This window comes from Pteropus medius, unplaced genomic scaffold (genome assembly GCF_902729225.1).
Source record: "Pteropus medius unplaced genomic scaffold, Ma_sr-lr_union100, whole genome shotgun sequence".
In the NCBI taxonomy this organism is placed as follows: Eukaryota; Metazoa; Chordata; class Mammalia; order Chiroptera; family Pteropodidae; genus Pteropus; species Pteropus medius.
In genome coordinates, this window is record NW_024346062.1 from 11,584,820 (window position 1) to 11,600,454 (window position 15,635).

The 15,635-nt window shown below is 33.5% G+C and overlaps 1 long non-coding RNA gene across 2 annotated transcripts in view; it reads right to left on the reverse strand.

Annotated features, from left to right (window-relative positions):
• The window catches only part of LOC120612531 (uncharacterized), a 66,828-nt gene extending 60,812 nt beyond the window's left edge, over positions 1-6,016 (reverse strand). For both annotated transcript variants that reach the window (XR_005655474.1, XR_005655475.1), the window contains exon 1: positions 5,779-6,016. This is a non-coding gene — a long non-coding RNA (uncharacterized LOC120612531). The remainder of the gene's footprint in view (positions 1-5,778) is intronic.
• Positions 6,017-15,635: the final 9,619 nt, after the last annotated feature.

Here is a 15,635-nt window from a genome sequence, read left to right on the forward strand (position 1 = left end):
AGAAAAGAAAAGAAAAGAAAAGAAAAGAAAAGAAAAGAAAAGAAAAGAAAAGAAAGCCAAATTGGATTGAATCCCCACTTTGGGGAGCTCACAGTATTAACAGGAGCCCACAAGGACACAGATAGAGCTGGACACAGAAGCCACTACTTATAAATAAAGAAGAAACTCAGAAGGAGCAGCAATCAGATATATCAGAGAAAGGCATTTATCCCATAGTAGGGGCTCACTGGCCCAGGACTCTGGAGGTTGAATAGTAGTTTCCTGTTCATTAGGAAAAGAACCCACATGCAAAGAGGAAAATGACTCATAATTTATTTAGTTAGATGAAACTAATATATTTAGTGATTTAGCATTTGAGGGAGGGGCTTATAATACTCTGATAAGCAGAATGATACGACCCAATTGTTCACATCCTGATGCCAGGAATCTGTGAATATATAAAGGAGACTTTGCAGATATAACTAAGGATATGGACCTTGGAATGAGATTATCCTGTATTATACAGGTAGACCCAATGTAATTACATGAGTTTTTAAACATGGAGATTCTCTCCTGGTTGTGGTCAGAGAGAAGAGAGATGTGATGATGGAAGCAAGGTCAAAGACATGCTAAATTGCTGGCTTTGAACAAAGCCAAAAAGGAAAAATTCTATAACCCTATCCAAAACCAACCAAATCAACTTGCCTTTATCTATGTTACATATTAGATATCGATGGAAGATTACATTTAAACAAAAGATCTGTCACTGCTTTAAAAAGTTGCGAACTAGTAACCTGAGTCAGCTCACTTCTGAATAACTTATTAGACCTCTGATAGTCTATTCTGAATGAAAATGGTGGTCAATGATGCCATTATACTACTAACCCAACCATAAGATTTATCAAATTAGGACTCCCTTTCATGGCATTTAACTATAAGCTCTACACAAGATGAAAAAATGTCGTGGTTACCCCCAATACCCAACACAGTGCTAAATGATGGAAGTCACCATCTCTCAAGTATGTTGAACAGAGTACTGCTATCATGAGATGCTCCAAACCAAAAAAATTTCAGTAGTCAGATAAGTTTAGGAAAGTTGCATCTTAGAGATTTACAATGATTTTTAAAGCTCTGTGATAAGGATGGTTAATTAACTTTGTTCAATCCAATATTTCTTAAAGTTATATCATCACCAAATTCTTAGAATGAGGGTTAGGGGATGATGGTGGAAGAGATTCCATGGAGCTGGTGTTCCCACAGAACACATATTCAGAAATGCTTTCTTAAGCTGCATTCAGAGAAAGAAAATGTTTTCAAACACTGGTATTCTTTAAGTCAAGATAGTTTTACTCTAATTATGCTATTTTTCTTTAAGAGCTTAGTTTTTATTATAAATAAAGAAGTCACTACCATGGTATGTCTCTGTCTCTCCATAAATTGTGTGTGTGTGTGTGTGTGTGTGTGTGTGTATGCGTGTGTTGTTTTCTTTTCGGTGGGTGTCTGTCAACGTCTTAGTCACCATCTTACATTTGTTTCTGCCTTTTCTCTTGAACTGCCTTGGGTCTTGAGCCACTGCGGGAGCTGACTCTAAAGGCCAGTTCTCAGCCTGAAGGACACCTAGCAGGATACATGGCCTTAAGGACATTCAGATAGGATAACTTGGGAATATAGAAACTCAATTCAGAATAGAAATGCCAGGATGCTCTGAACATATTGGTTCTCTAAAGAAGAGGAAATTTTTAACTCTGCCTTTCTCTTGGTGGACTTCTGTACCCTGAGCTAGCCAAGACAGAAAGCAGCCCTCTCTCCACGACATACTAGCATACATCATCAGAATTTTCATCAGGGGCATGACAGGAGATATGGCCTTCAAGTCCTTTGAATACAGGACAGTCTGTTCCTTGAAAAGAATTTGTAGCCTGATGAATTCCTTGTTTGAAATTCTGATAAGTAAATCCGTTAACTGAGTGATAGTATTGCTGCCTTTTATATACGCCTAAATTTTAATGAAGTCATTAAATTCATTTTTAAAAGAAGATAAAGCCAGATATCAACTCTGACCTTGAGTGTCTCATTGACAATCATTTTTCATATAACAGAAAACATAACTTTGAATGACAATTTTGATTTTTTTTTTGGAAAAAAATCTCAAGTTAACTTTCATATAACTCAGTTCCCTCATTTGTAAAATGAGGCAATTTGCTTAGAGTGTTGCTAAGGACTTTTACATTGCTAACATTTGTGACTAAGATGAACTATTACATAAATGTAGATTTCTATTGTTTTAATAATAATAATAAAGTAATTCCATGTATCACAAAATGATATTGTATAGAGTTTTGAATAACTCAGACAATGGTAAAATATTTAACTCAGCAATTTTGTGAAGAAGAGCAGCAAGGAAACTACTATTGAAACAAAAACAGAAATGGAAATTTAGTTATATACATAGATGAATTTGTCAAATAATCCAGTTTCCCACTTTAATTAGTTGTTATCCTCTTAATCTGAACTTCTCAACTTCATAAAACAGTTTTAGAATTAGTAATTTATTTTATTGGATATTTAAATATTTTTCCTAGGCATTGTTGACTTGCATCCATGGAACTAAATGATTTTGTGTCCTTCTCGTACAGTTGTGTTCCTGTATATTGTTAGAAGTGGCTTTAAAAAGTGACAGTTTTGGAGGTCTCAGAATGGGACTTAAAGGCTCCTCTCTGTGACTGTCCTTCTGTGACAGAGAAACCCAATGGTCTGAGGATAGTCTCTCAGTTATTTTCTAATACTAGTTCATCTTTCTTAAAAATGAACTAGGATCTACACAGCTTCTCCAAGTTGCCTACATGTACCAGGTAGTCCATCTCCGTTTAGTATATTCAAGTATTTACAAAGATTAAGTACCTACTTTATGCCAAGAATTATGCCAGGTCCTGGAATCACAAAGAAGCAATCAGAGAATTCACCACGTAGACTTATTTATCCAATGACTATAATGTGAATTAAAAAATATTGGTGGGCCTTCAGTCAATAGTGTTAAAAGAAAAAGAAAATAAATAAAATAAAATAAAATAAAAGACAGTCCTTGACACCTGTCTGAGTAGATCATAAAGAGTAAAGAACAGAAGGAAAACTAAATAGCTACATCAGAAGGTAGTATCGCTTTATTCTAACTCATTCTTACTCTGGTATAATTCATTGGCATAGCACTTAAGTTTGAGGTTGTGATATTTTCATCCCAAACCAGCTTATGCCACAGTTATTTTTCATATCAAGTAAAGGACCAAGAAAAGAAAATCCCTGGAGATAGCACAACTGCCTGACAAGTTTAGTGCTGGAACAACACCTATGCAAGTAACTGATGCTGCGTGTTGGTTCACTGCACTGTGCTGAGGATTTAGAACCTCAAAACTGAGGCCCCAAGCAGGGTCATGTCCACATAGGTGGCAAGAGAAAGCAAGAGCCAAAGAGCTGAAGCTAACAGAGAACAAGCAATGCTGCAGTGAGTTCATGCCTGTACTGTGATGTTTTCCCTTTCTGCTCTTCTTGTTATAACAGCAAGAACAGAAACCCCTAACGAGTGCTAGAGCAGTGGACAGGAAAGAATCTAGGGACATAGGCTCTTCCTATAATATGCAAACAGTGTTTTTTTTTTTTTTTCAAAGTGCAGAGAATTTAAGATTAGAGATTCTAGAAGCAGCTCACTATTGGCGGGAAAGAGACAAGGATCATACTTCAGTCTTCCATATTTGCTTATTCAAAAATATGCATTTAATTATTTTAAAAAGAGACTATGATAGTGCTCTATGATACATGCATTTTATTTGAGGTGACAGGCTCCAGATCCCTTTATCTAAGCAAGAACTTCATTATTTCTGGCCAGGATTCCAGAGAGGATCTCCATAACTCAAAAACTTACATATTATTTTTGTTCAGGACCAACCATTATAATACTGCCAAAAATGCTAGAAATGCACATACCCCCAAATCAATCTGAGGAACAATGGATATAGCAGGTAAGAATCTAATTTCCAATTTCAAATAGACTTAACATTCAAATATGTGTCCATATGCAGAGATCAGACTTTGACTACAAACAAGATACAATATTTGTAAATTTTTAGTAAAATTTGTGTACTTTTTATTGTGCAGGAATGATTTGTCTTTTTCCACATATAAAATTAATGTTTTCATGTCTTTAAAGAATTAGAAACCATATTTAATGAAAATTCAAAAGCACAGCAAATAATGTCCATTTCAGTACTAGCTTATTTAAACAAATTTTTAAAATATTCAAGTAAAAATAAAATCAATGTACTGAAAACCTTGAATTATAATATTAATACAGATACATCTTATTGCTATCACTTATCTTCTGTTACTTTAAATTTATGTTGGTGAAATAATATTCAAGTTTTGTTTTACAAACGATTTTGAAACTTATTAAAGGAGTAATTATGTGTCATGTAATGAACTATAAGTCCGTTGAGAGAGGGGCTATGTCCATTCATTATCTCTTGCCTAGCCCAATAATGCCCTCCACCTGAACATTGCTCACTAAATATTAGCTGAATGAACAAGTGAATGGAAGAATGAACAAAATATTAAGAATTTAAACAATATCCTGATAATTCAGGCACAACTGTTCTTTTGTCAGAGAAGAAGGAAGATTCAAAAGACTGTGTTATTAAAATTAATTGTCCACTATAATTGAATTCATAAGATAACTTGACTTAAATTCACTAGATAATTTCTCTCCAATTACAGACACAATAATCTGATATGGGCACATTGCCAGCGTGAACACTGGATCGCTGTGATCACTCAGAATTAGCCCTGTTTTCTTAGACTTTTTATTCTTTCCAAGCAAATAAGATTATTTCCTATTTCCATTTAGAATTTATATTTATGTCTCCTCATCTCCATTTCTCTAAGTAACCAATGTGTTAAACAAAATGTCTTTATTTTGATCAAGACAAAATAAAATTGAATTTAACTACGGTTAGTTCTGATTTCTGATTAACAATTGTCAGTATTATACATTGTTTAAAAATTGCTTAACTGGGGCAAGAGATACCTTTTACCTGTTTGTTTTCTTAACAGTTAAAGAAACAGCTCTCTTTCTGACAAAAAAATCTGAAAAATTGTATGTTTATCTCATAGTCTAGATAATAAATCTTTGATATTTTTATTCTAACTTTATAATCAACATTTTTCATCTCTTAAAAAGAAATAAAGATAAAATTAATCACAAAGGAAATAGTGAAGAACTATTGTTAAAAAACACAGTATACTACTATACGAGAACATAGGTCAGGAAATGAACTAAGATCTATTTAGAATCTTAAAAGTTAAAGTATCTTTTCCTAACATAATTCTAGAAACATTATGAAATATTTGTCCTTATTATAAACCCTTGTAACTTTCATGGTTGTATGGTTTTTAATTATTTCACAGCATGGCATGAACTTAATTCTCTAGAGGCAAATACTCATGAATTCATCTTGATTACTTTTTACCCAGCATTTCTTCGTAAATCAGTGAAAATAGCATATTAGTATTACATTCCATATAAATAAATGTCTTGGGTATTTTCACAAACTCCAAAGATTCAAGTTTTCAAAAAAAAAATGACATTCTCACTTTGGCTCAAGTATTTTTTATCGCCTTCTGCAATTTGACTCAGAAACTTAACATTCATTTTTCTATTAGTATCCTTAGTATGCAAAGTTCAATAAATTACTTTATTGTCTTTGAATTATGGAAAATTTTAAGAATTCAGTGCAGCAAAGTTTAACTTACCTTAAAAGAGATTTGTTTTCATAAACTCTTTTTAATATGACTTCAGTTCTCTGGTCAAAAGCAATACAGAGACATCCCTTTCTTCTCTTCCTCTTCTCTGAGACCCAGTGGGTTGGTGGTTCCCTCTCTGTCTGTGAGAAACACAGCAGAAGACTCTCAGAGTTTGTCCTCACTTCTTATGCCAAACACCTTTTCTTGGCACTTCATTTGATCCCAAGGGAAAATTCCTACAGAAATTTCCTACCATAATCTCTTGACAGATGGCTCTGCTGGCAAGAGACTTAAATCTTAGGAGTGCTTTAATAGGCTTTTATTCTCTCACATTGCCTCCTCACAGGTTTTATTTTTTAATTGCACACGGGTTGATGCCTCAATGTCCTAATACAACAATGTCCTAATACTACAACAACCCCTTCTAGTATTTCCAGCTAATCTATTTTTCTGTTTTTGAGTCAATAAATTTGTAAAGCTTGTTTCCTTTTAATGTTTCATTATTTTTCTACTCTTATACCCAGAGGCAGTTGGGAAAAAGTCTCAATTATTTACTTTAAAGAACAAACTAAACAAATATTGAACTGTTCAAATACAAATAAAATAAATTTGTGTGGACATTGATAAAGTTGTTAACTAGAAAAAAAATCTTAACAAATATTAGTTCAATTGACATTACATGTGTTTCTCTGATAAATGTCTTTGTTATATAGTTCTCCTATTCTCATTCTCTCTCTCTCTCTCTCTCTCTCTCTCTCTCTCTCTCTCTCTCTCTCTTTCCCTCTCCCTGCCTCCCTCCCCCATCATATTTTTGGAGAAATAAGAAGAAAACATATCCTGGAATTACAGCATCAGCTATCACCCAGATAATATTACTTAAGATAATAAAGAGAATGTTCATCTATCAATTCATTCATTCTTATCCTTAAATATAATAAAAATAGTGATGGTTCAAAAAGGAAGAGCAAACTAAAATGCCTATAAATTTAGGCAAGGAATTTGAACCAAGCATAAGATAAAATAAGGAGTGATGGGAACCATGGCAAATTGGGACATATCTGCCCATTTACAAAGGACAATGGTTGCTTATTTCCAGCTAGTCCCTATCTGGTGGGAACTCAAACTCTGCATTATGAGAACTACATGTTTTTTAAGAGAATCCCCATATCTGAATTTTTATGTGAAGAAATCTCATGATGCAGCTGCAGCCTGTGTATTGCCATATACATAGACTTTAATAATCAATGACTGACTGTAACATACATGTAACTGGGAAGAGAAATGTAATGCTAAGACTAGTGCCAATTGTATCCTTGTTCAGCAGTGCAGGTATATTCTGGATAAAATATTCTAGATATTCTGGATAGAAACATCTTTCTATAGGGGATGATTTTGAAAAGACCTACTAGGCTCAGTGCTTGCCATACACGGGGTCTTTTTATAACTGTTTTCAGGAGCTAATCTCTGAGAGAACTCAGTCTCCCTTCTGTGAGAAGTGATTCTTCTCAATGGTCCCAGAATCACTGAGTGACACTGAATAAGTATCTTCCTATAATTCAATTTCCAATCTGTAGGATGGAAATGATAATTGCAGTACATACCTTATTCTTGTTATCATAAAGATTAAATATAAATTGTTTAGATGATTCTCTGGTACAGATGCGATCTCCATAATTTTTGTTACTCTTGCCACCACTGTATTTGCAATGCTCTTCTCTAGTTTCACAAACCTGAGTATACTATAATAATTTATATTTTTAATATATCCTCCAAAAGTGAATTCCTTGGGATCAAGGTCTGTTAGGCCTTGAATAAATATTTCTTTAATGGTGGGTAGTAGATGGAAGAACAAATGAATACATTTTTGGCCAAATCCTCAGCTTGAGTCTTTCCTGTTGTGGTTACTTTTTCTGGTTTCTAATTCTAGTTGCAAATTTCACTCTTTAATTAGTTGTGTAGTCTTTAATAAATGCATACACTGCAGTTAAATTGGAACCAACAAGGATTACACCTAAAGTCAATAAAAATATATGAAATCCCAATCATAAACAAGGCACTCATTATCTTAGGGTTGTTTCCCTTGTGGCATGTTAGTCTTAGAAGACCTAGAACATGATAACTGATACTATAATTAGAACAGGCAAAGTATTGGTCTTCACCTTAAAGGGAATATATTTAGCTTTGTGTGAAAGATCATGATTTAGTTTCTAAATAAGAGAATTACCAAAATGTGATCATTAGGGTCTAAAGCTGTTATCTGTAAAACAGGTTATCAAATGACCTAAACAATTTAGCTGTTGTGCTTCAGAGACCTGTGGAAATGCCAAAGGCTAAGAGAATTCTGATGTGTGATCCAGATTAATTGCAGAGCAGTTTTAAGGTTAAAAAGAAATGATCATTTCTTGTTTATTCTTTAATTTAGGTAAGGACTGTTTATTCTACAAATTAATAGTTCTGACTTTCTACATACGTGTCATTAATGTCAAAAAACAGCTCATTCTACATGGTCCCAAAGTGACAAACGCTAACTCAACAATGAACTTTCACTAAGTTCAACCCATTTTCAATTAAAATAAACATTGAAAATTATGTCTTCCATATGAGACAGAGAGAAGAATTCAGTGTAACTTCACCCTCATTGCAGAAAGGTTATCGTGATGTTTCACAATGCAATCAAATACTCCTATATAGAGAAAAGGAAATTTATTTTATATAGTCATTTTTTGCTTTTGTATGCAAATCAAAGAAAAAACATTTTAGTCAGATAATCTTTAAACAGAGTATTGAAACCCTGTGGAAAGAAATATATAAGTAATTATTAGGGATGCTTTATATTCCCAAAAGTTGATCATCCTCTGTCTTTTTCTATACATTCTAAGAAATGAGTTGATTTTTATTAAATATCAGACAAAAGAAGTTTTTGTGTTGGTATTTGAATAGAATTTGAGATATGAGATCTTAAAGGGAGCTTAGAGCTTATTTGATTCCATTCCCTTCTTTTTATCAGTAAGGAAGAAGTAAAATTAAAGTTATTAAATAATTTTCCCAAAATTATAGTTAATAACTTCTGCAACCAAAACTCAATCCTAAATTAAGTGTCTTTTGTGAAACAACAAAAAAAAGAACACTTCCTTCTCTAGATGAAGGTAGGCTTTGATTTTCATAAAATTGGGAACCTCAATTTAAAAAGATCTAAACTTGACCTGGACACACTTCACCAAAACCACCATGGGAAATCATACACCATCACAATACTCTGTATGGTTCACACTGTATAAATTGGAAGGAGATGACTGCATCTGAATAAAAACAAATCAACTGTGAGCATATTCTCACCCAAGACTAATATGTATCCACTTATTAAAGTATTAAAATAATTCTATATTAACTCAAGTTTCCCATGTGTATACCCTGGTGCCCTCCACTAGGATGCCAGCTTCCCAATAATCCAACAACTAAGATGTTAAGTACTAGCATGATAGGAGGTCCAAGACCCAACTGTAAGGTTGGCTTCCATTCTGAGCATTGGTATTCATGATTATTAAATATCTTAATATTATCCCTGGACCCACCTCCCTCATTTCTATAAATGCTAAATAGTGTCATTTAATTCAGGTACTCTGACACATCGTTATTTGTCTAAAGATAAACTAAGCATAATGTATATGGGTTATTCAACAAATTAATATAAATGTTTAAATATCTAATGGATCTATTGAAAAGTCAGCTAAAGTGCTACTCTAAAAAAGTCTAGGATAACTTTTGAAAGATTAAAAAACACGTCATTTAGAAATAACACTCAAACCTGATAATCTCAGATGTCCACCATAAATCTACTGGGTGCAACTTTGTGCCTTTAAGTAGTGATATCAATATAAATTGCCCCTGCTTTAATCCAAGAGCACAGTGGACAAGTCAGAAACTTCAAAGGCTGAGCAAGAATCCAACTCCTGCCTCCAAAATTGTCCCTGAATCCTATGAAAACCTGGCCCAGCAAACTGATGAAACATTTAGTTTAAAAAGCAGTCAAATATGTAGTCAAAAGCAGTCAAAAAAGTAGTCAATGAGCCCTCTTCCCCTGGAAAAAAAAAAAGAAAGAAAAGAAAAGAAAGATAACAGTAGAAACAAGTCAGTGGTTCATATTAGATAGAAAGGAGAAATTACAACTATAACAAAATATTACATAAAAGGCAAACCAGCACAGAACGACTAAAATAACAGGAAGGGATCCAAACCAATACAAACAACTGCAAAGGGTCTTATTGGCAGAATTTCAGATACCGAATCTGAGGAGGACAGAAACATTTAATTGTTGAGTAATATTTCTTAAGTGATGTTTTACCTCAAGAAAATCACATCAGTAAAGAATGTGAAAATGGTTGGGCAGCTGCGCCCACCCCTTCTAACCAAAGCCCAGCTGCAGGAAGAAAAGCCAGAAACAGAGAGGAGACAAAGAATAATAAATGAGAGGATGAAATCTAGAAAAAAAGAGAGAAATTAAAATAAGACAGTGAAAAATTAAGCTGTAACTCAGAAAGATAGGCCAGGAAAAAAAGCTTTAAACAAACTGTAGTAAATGCAATTTAGAATGTTTTTAAACTCAACTATTGAAAACAAGTCTTTCTGAAAGTAATTTGTAAGACTGACAGATCCTCGAAATTCTTGTCCCAGTGATGGAATGACTGCAAGATAGTACTATGCACTCACCATGTGGACCCCTAAGTTGCCAAGAGCTATTTATAAAGTGGGCTTAACTGAGAAAATTGGTGACTATTTGACTATTTTTCTCAGATATTTGACTGAAACAAAGTACAAGCCCACATAGTTCTCTGATATAGCAAAAAGGGAAATATATGATTTATATATTTAGTGTTAGCAAAATACATAAGAAACTTTATATTAAAATTATAATAATGGCCCAGGCCCTTAAAATTTTACAGTAAACAAATGTATATTATGAGAGGCAATTCAGTTCATGGACTCAGCTAGCAGACTATCTATATTTGAAATTCATTCTGCCACTTCCTAGTTCTTTTGTTCTTGACAAAGTTCCTTCACCCCTTTGAACTTCGGGTTCCTCATAACTAAAATGCCAAATGCTTAATAAATAATTCTCATTATTCTGTGTATCATGCATTTTCTCTCTGGTAGACTCCAAAAAGGTCTGCTTTTGTTTGTTTCATATTTAGTGCCATGTTGTTAACACATATAACATGTTTAATAATTAATTAATAGATAACCTAAGATGACATCTAAAATGAGTCAATAAACGAATATGTGTTGAGCACTTTTCCTGGGCTCAACATCACAACAGAAAATCAAATGGAAAAGACATGGCCCCTTCTAAAAGGTGCTTATTAAGTGAAATAATCTGTGACCGATTGCAGAGAGTAAATCTTTATGTTAAAGTGGGCAGTACAAATATTTAAGTTCAACAGATGTTTGAAAGCAAGGTAAATCAGTGAGAACCAGGGTAGTCAGAGAAAGCTTTATAGAAATTAGAAAATAAAGTAAGCCTTGGAGGATGTCTATGACCAAAGCAGACATACAGAAAAAAAAAAAGTGCTTCCAGGATAATGTGTGAACATGGAGTATATCTGAGACTGGCTTGACTAAAGTGAATGGAGCTTTTTGGAGCAAAAATGAGAAATAGGAGTGTTTTGTATAGTTGGAGTAGACTATGGAAGGCTTTAAGAGCCAGAGGAATTTTTACTTGAAATATTATGAGATAAGGATTGTGTGTTATAAAGTAAGGTGATAAAAAAGTGTTTCATAAAGATAGGCCTTGTTAAGGTATTCAGACAGATCAAAATCCAGAGAGAGTAGTTTAAGAAGGCTTGGAGGATATTGCAGTTATCTAGGTGTGACATGATGATGTAATAACTTAGGTCAAAGAAAGAGAAATGGAGGTTTTACTGTGAGTGCAATGGCAGTTACTGGAGGCTTTTCAGCAAAGGAGTGATATTATCTGATTTATTTTTTAATAAGTCTCTCTGCTTGATGAGAATACATTGAGAGGGTCATTCTAACAGGTGTGAGATGGTATCTCATTGTAGTTTGGGCTTACATTTCCCTACTAGCTAGTGAAGTGGAACATCTTTTCATACGTCTGTTGGCCATTTTATGTCTTTTTTGGGAGAAGTGTCTGTTCAGGTCCTCTGCCTATTTTTTAATTGAATTGTTTATTTTTTTATCATTGAGTTGTATGAGTTCTTTATATATTTTGGATATTAGGTACATGAAGTTTGAGATTATGATGGAATCACAAAATGGAAATGTATAGTAGGCATCTAGAAAGATAGGGATAGATAGTCTGAGACAATAGGATTGAAATTATCCATAGTTCAGATTTTATTCACATAGAGATGCAATTTGGGGCTAGAAAAATAAATTAGCCCAAAATAAAAGTGTAGAGAGAACAATAGAGGATTAAATAAGCCAATATTCACAGTAAAGTAATAAAACAAAATCAAAAGCACTGGGCTACATTCCCAACTTTAATTCCATTTAGGTGTAGTTGTATTTCCATTGGCTAATTAAGGTAATTATCTGAATAATTAAATATTGGCACAAAAGCTTTACACACAAAAAAAGGCTCTATTATAAAAAAAAATGTGAGTCTAGTATTGAATTTTTTTTCTTTTCTCAGTCTACACATGCAGGTTACAAGAAATTAATCCTCTTTAATTTAAAGTAGCTTATTTAGAAATAAAACAAGCTAGAAATTGCTACCTGCTAACTGACATCAAGGACCTCATCTTCCACTTGGATTTCCATATCCCTAAAACTGAGATTTTTAGAATAAGATAAAGGCATAAACACGACAACATAATTTGTTGTCGTGTTTATGCCAAATAGCATACTATTTGTCAAAATGTATGTAAGTATCAATGAAGGAAACTCAGCAGCGATGATTGCTTTTCACCAAGGATTCAGCAAAATCCTCACAGCTTTGCCTAACGTGACTTGTAACCTTCAAGACAAAATCAAAGAGGTAATAGCTTTCTGAGCAAGAACTTACCACAGACACCAAAGAAAATGCAGGCCGATCCAACAGCCCTAAAAGTGGAATAAAAATCTGGGCCTCATTCATAGCAGAAGAAAAGTCAATCACATTTCTCATGACACTGATGAAATGTCATCATTTGAAATGACACTGATGGCAGGCAGCTCACACCTCAGCAGGTGCATGCTGCTTAGAGAAAATGGAATGGTTCAGTTTTGGGTGTTGAATGCTCATGTTTTCCTTTGTTTTCTCAGATGATTCGGCTGACAATGATTATTATCTAGGATTATAATCTAAGCAGCATTATATAGAAACATAAGAAATATCACATTCAAACTAACCAATGATCTTTATTATGGCTCTAACAATGGCACCAAGGGATATTTTTTTAGCAGATCATGAATAGCACTCTAACAACCAAAAGACTATTATCACTTTTTCACCTCAGAAAGTTCTCCCCTACTTTTTGAGGCACTTCAATAAAGACCTCAAGAAGACATCCATGGTGGGAAGCCAGACAGAAGAATACACAAGGCATCACCCTGCTTCCTCTGGGCCCCAGATGGTGGCAATGATAATAGCTTCACTTCAGCACCTGCAGGGAGTGCCTTGGGAAATGAACATTTATCAAAGAAACCAACTTATCAATATTCTTCTAGGCATGCGACAAAATTCTCTGTAATGTCATCAGCTAAGCATAGGTGGTATTTGTAGTTCTTTGGATGTCCAAGAAGATTTCCCAAACTCATTTCTGCTCACCTCTCTCATCTTGGCCTGGGCGTTTACGACATTTGCCTTCAGACTTTCTCAGTCGAAATTCCTGATCTGAGTCATGAAAATTGTGCTATAAAATTAACACCTTTCTAGAAGCAAAAGAGACAAGTATATTCATTACATACCATGAATGCTGTAGGGTTTAGTGCTCCTGAAAAAAGCTGGCTGGATTGTAAATGGAGGTGAAAAGGTGGATCCCAAAAGATTCAATCACGAATGTGGGAGACAGCAGCTGTCCACTGTGATGAGTTGGAATGAGGACGCCTAGAACCACTGGTGAGTGTGTTCCTTAGCTATATGGAGGGAGTCTGCCTGTATAGGAGAGAATGAGACCATTTTACAAGGAGCAGAGTGGAACCAGCAAGAGTGAGAGCCAGAGCAAGAAGGCAACAAAGACTTAACATCATTTGAGTCTCTGAATCTACAAAACCAAATCCAAATCTACCCATGAGTTAACTAGTTACATGAACCAATGGTTATAAATTTCCTAAAATTACTTTGCAGTGATTTCTGTCACATATAAATGAAGTCTCCTGAATGATACCATAGGAATGTGTAAATATAATCAATCGATTTATAGGAAAAAAATTTAACCTTGAAACATTTAAAGTATCAGATAAAAAAAAAAAGCATACTACTTGTAGTATACCTTTTTCCCTCCTAGTCTAATTTACTTTTTCTTAATAATAATATTATACTCTGTGTGCCTACTAAGTACAGGCACTCTAATAGGAGTTTTACAATAATTAGCCTGTGGCAATCCTATGAAGTAGAAATTATATCCATCTTAGAAACAAAGATTTACTTATATAATATGTACAAAATTGAAATTCTAGCAGATACTAAACAGAAGTAAGATTTTAATTTTAACCATCAAATTATATTATCAGCCAATAGATACTAAAAATAAGTATGTTCATCACAGTAGCTGTTGGCCTTCTATCTGTCTGGCAAATTTTTCATCTCTCTTCTAGTAACAGAAGAGAAAATAATAATAATACCCAATTTAGTAAAGATGCAGTTAAATTTAGAACATAAAGTATAGCATCTTAAATTGTTGTTAATGCCATAAATTAGTACAAATATTTTAGAAGATCATATCAGGAGGTATAAAAAGTCTAACTTAAACCCCGTGACTGAGATTCAACATTTTTTACTCAAAGGAAATCAAAATACAAAGTAACCCAGAGTTATAAGGGCATTTATTACAGAATTTCTCTATAATTAAAAGTAATAATAAATCAAATGTCTATAATACAGAATTGATTAAACAATTAACATAAAGTATAGCCATACTTATAATTATAATGTATGCTTATGATATAATGTGGACTCGTAGTGGTCTGAAAGCATCTATAATAAAATAATGAGTGAAAGTAGGATACAAAATTTTTATATAAAATGTAAATTTTTAAAATACTCATAAAATTAAAGACTAAATGAATTCCAAATCTGAGAGTGCTATTTTTAAGGTGTTAGGATTATGGAGGGTTATAGTAGGGCAGAGTTGGGTAAACTTCTAAGAGCATTATAGTTATTTTAGAAGACTCCAGTTTATGTTAATTTTATTTTTATTTTTCTTATTTGCATTAAAAGCATTTTTTTAAAATGTTTCTAAAAATAATTAATAATCATTTATACTTGTGACATTGGCTCTAAAATACCATTAGAATCCCCACCAGAGAGGGAGCCTCTTAAAAGACCAAACACATTGTAGGGACTCAGTAAATACTTTGTGAATGAATTAAACTATTCAATCCAAAAATATATATTTATTATGGAATTCAATGGAAATATAAAACTAAGACAGCTACAGGAGGTAAAATCAGGTGGGGTGGGGCAGGGAGGGAATTATATTAAGCTATTTTCTTTAGAAACTTTATCCAATTAAATGCATAATTAGCTGGGGAGAGGTGAAAGTAGGATATACCTCAAATAGCTTTACCTTTTTCACAGTGGTCTTTAATATTTCATTCATCAGACATTTATTCACTAAAGGATTATATTATTATCCTAACTGAGATCCCTGTGAAAATTAAAGGAGGTGCCATTAATAATTAATACTGAAACTACAGGAGCAAACTAG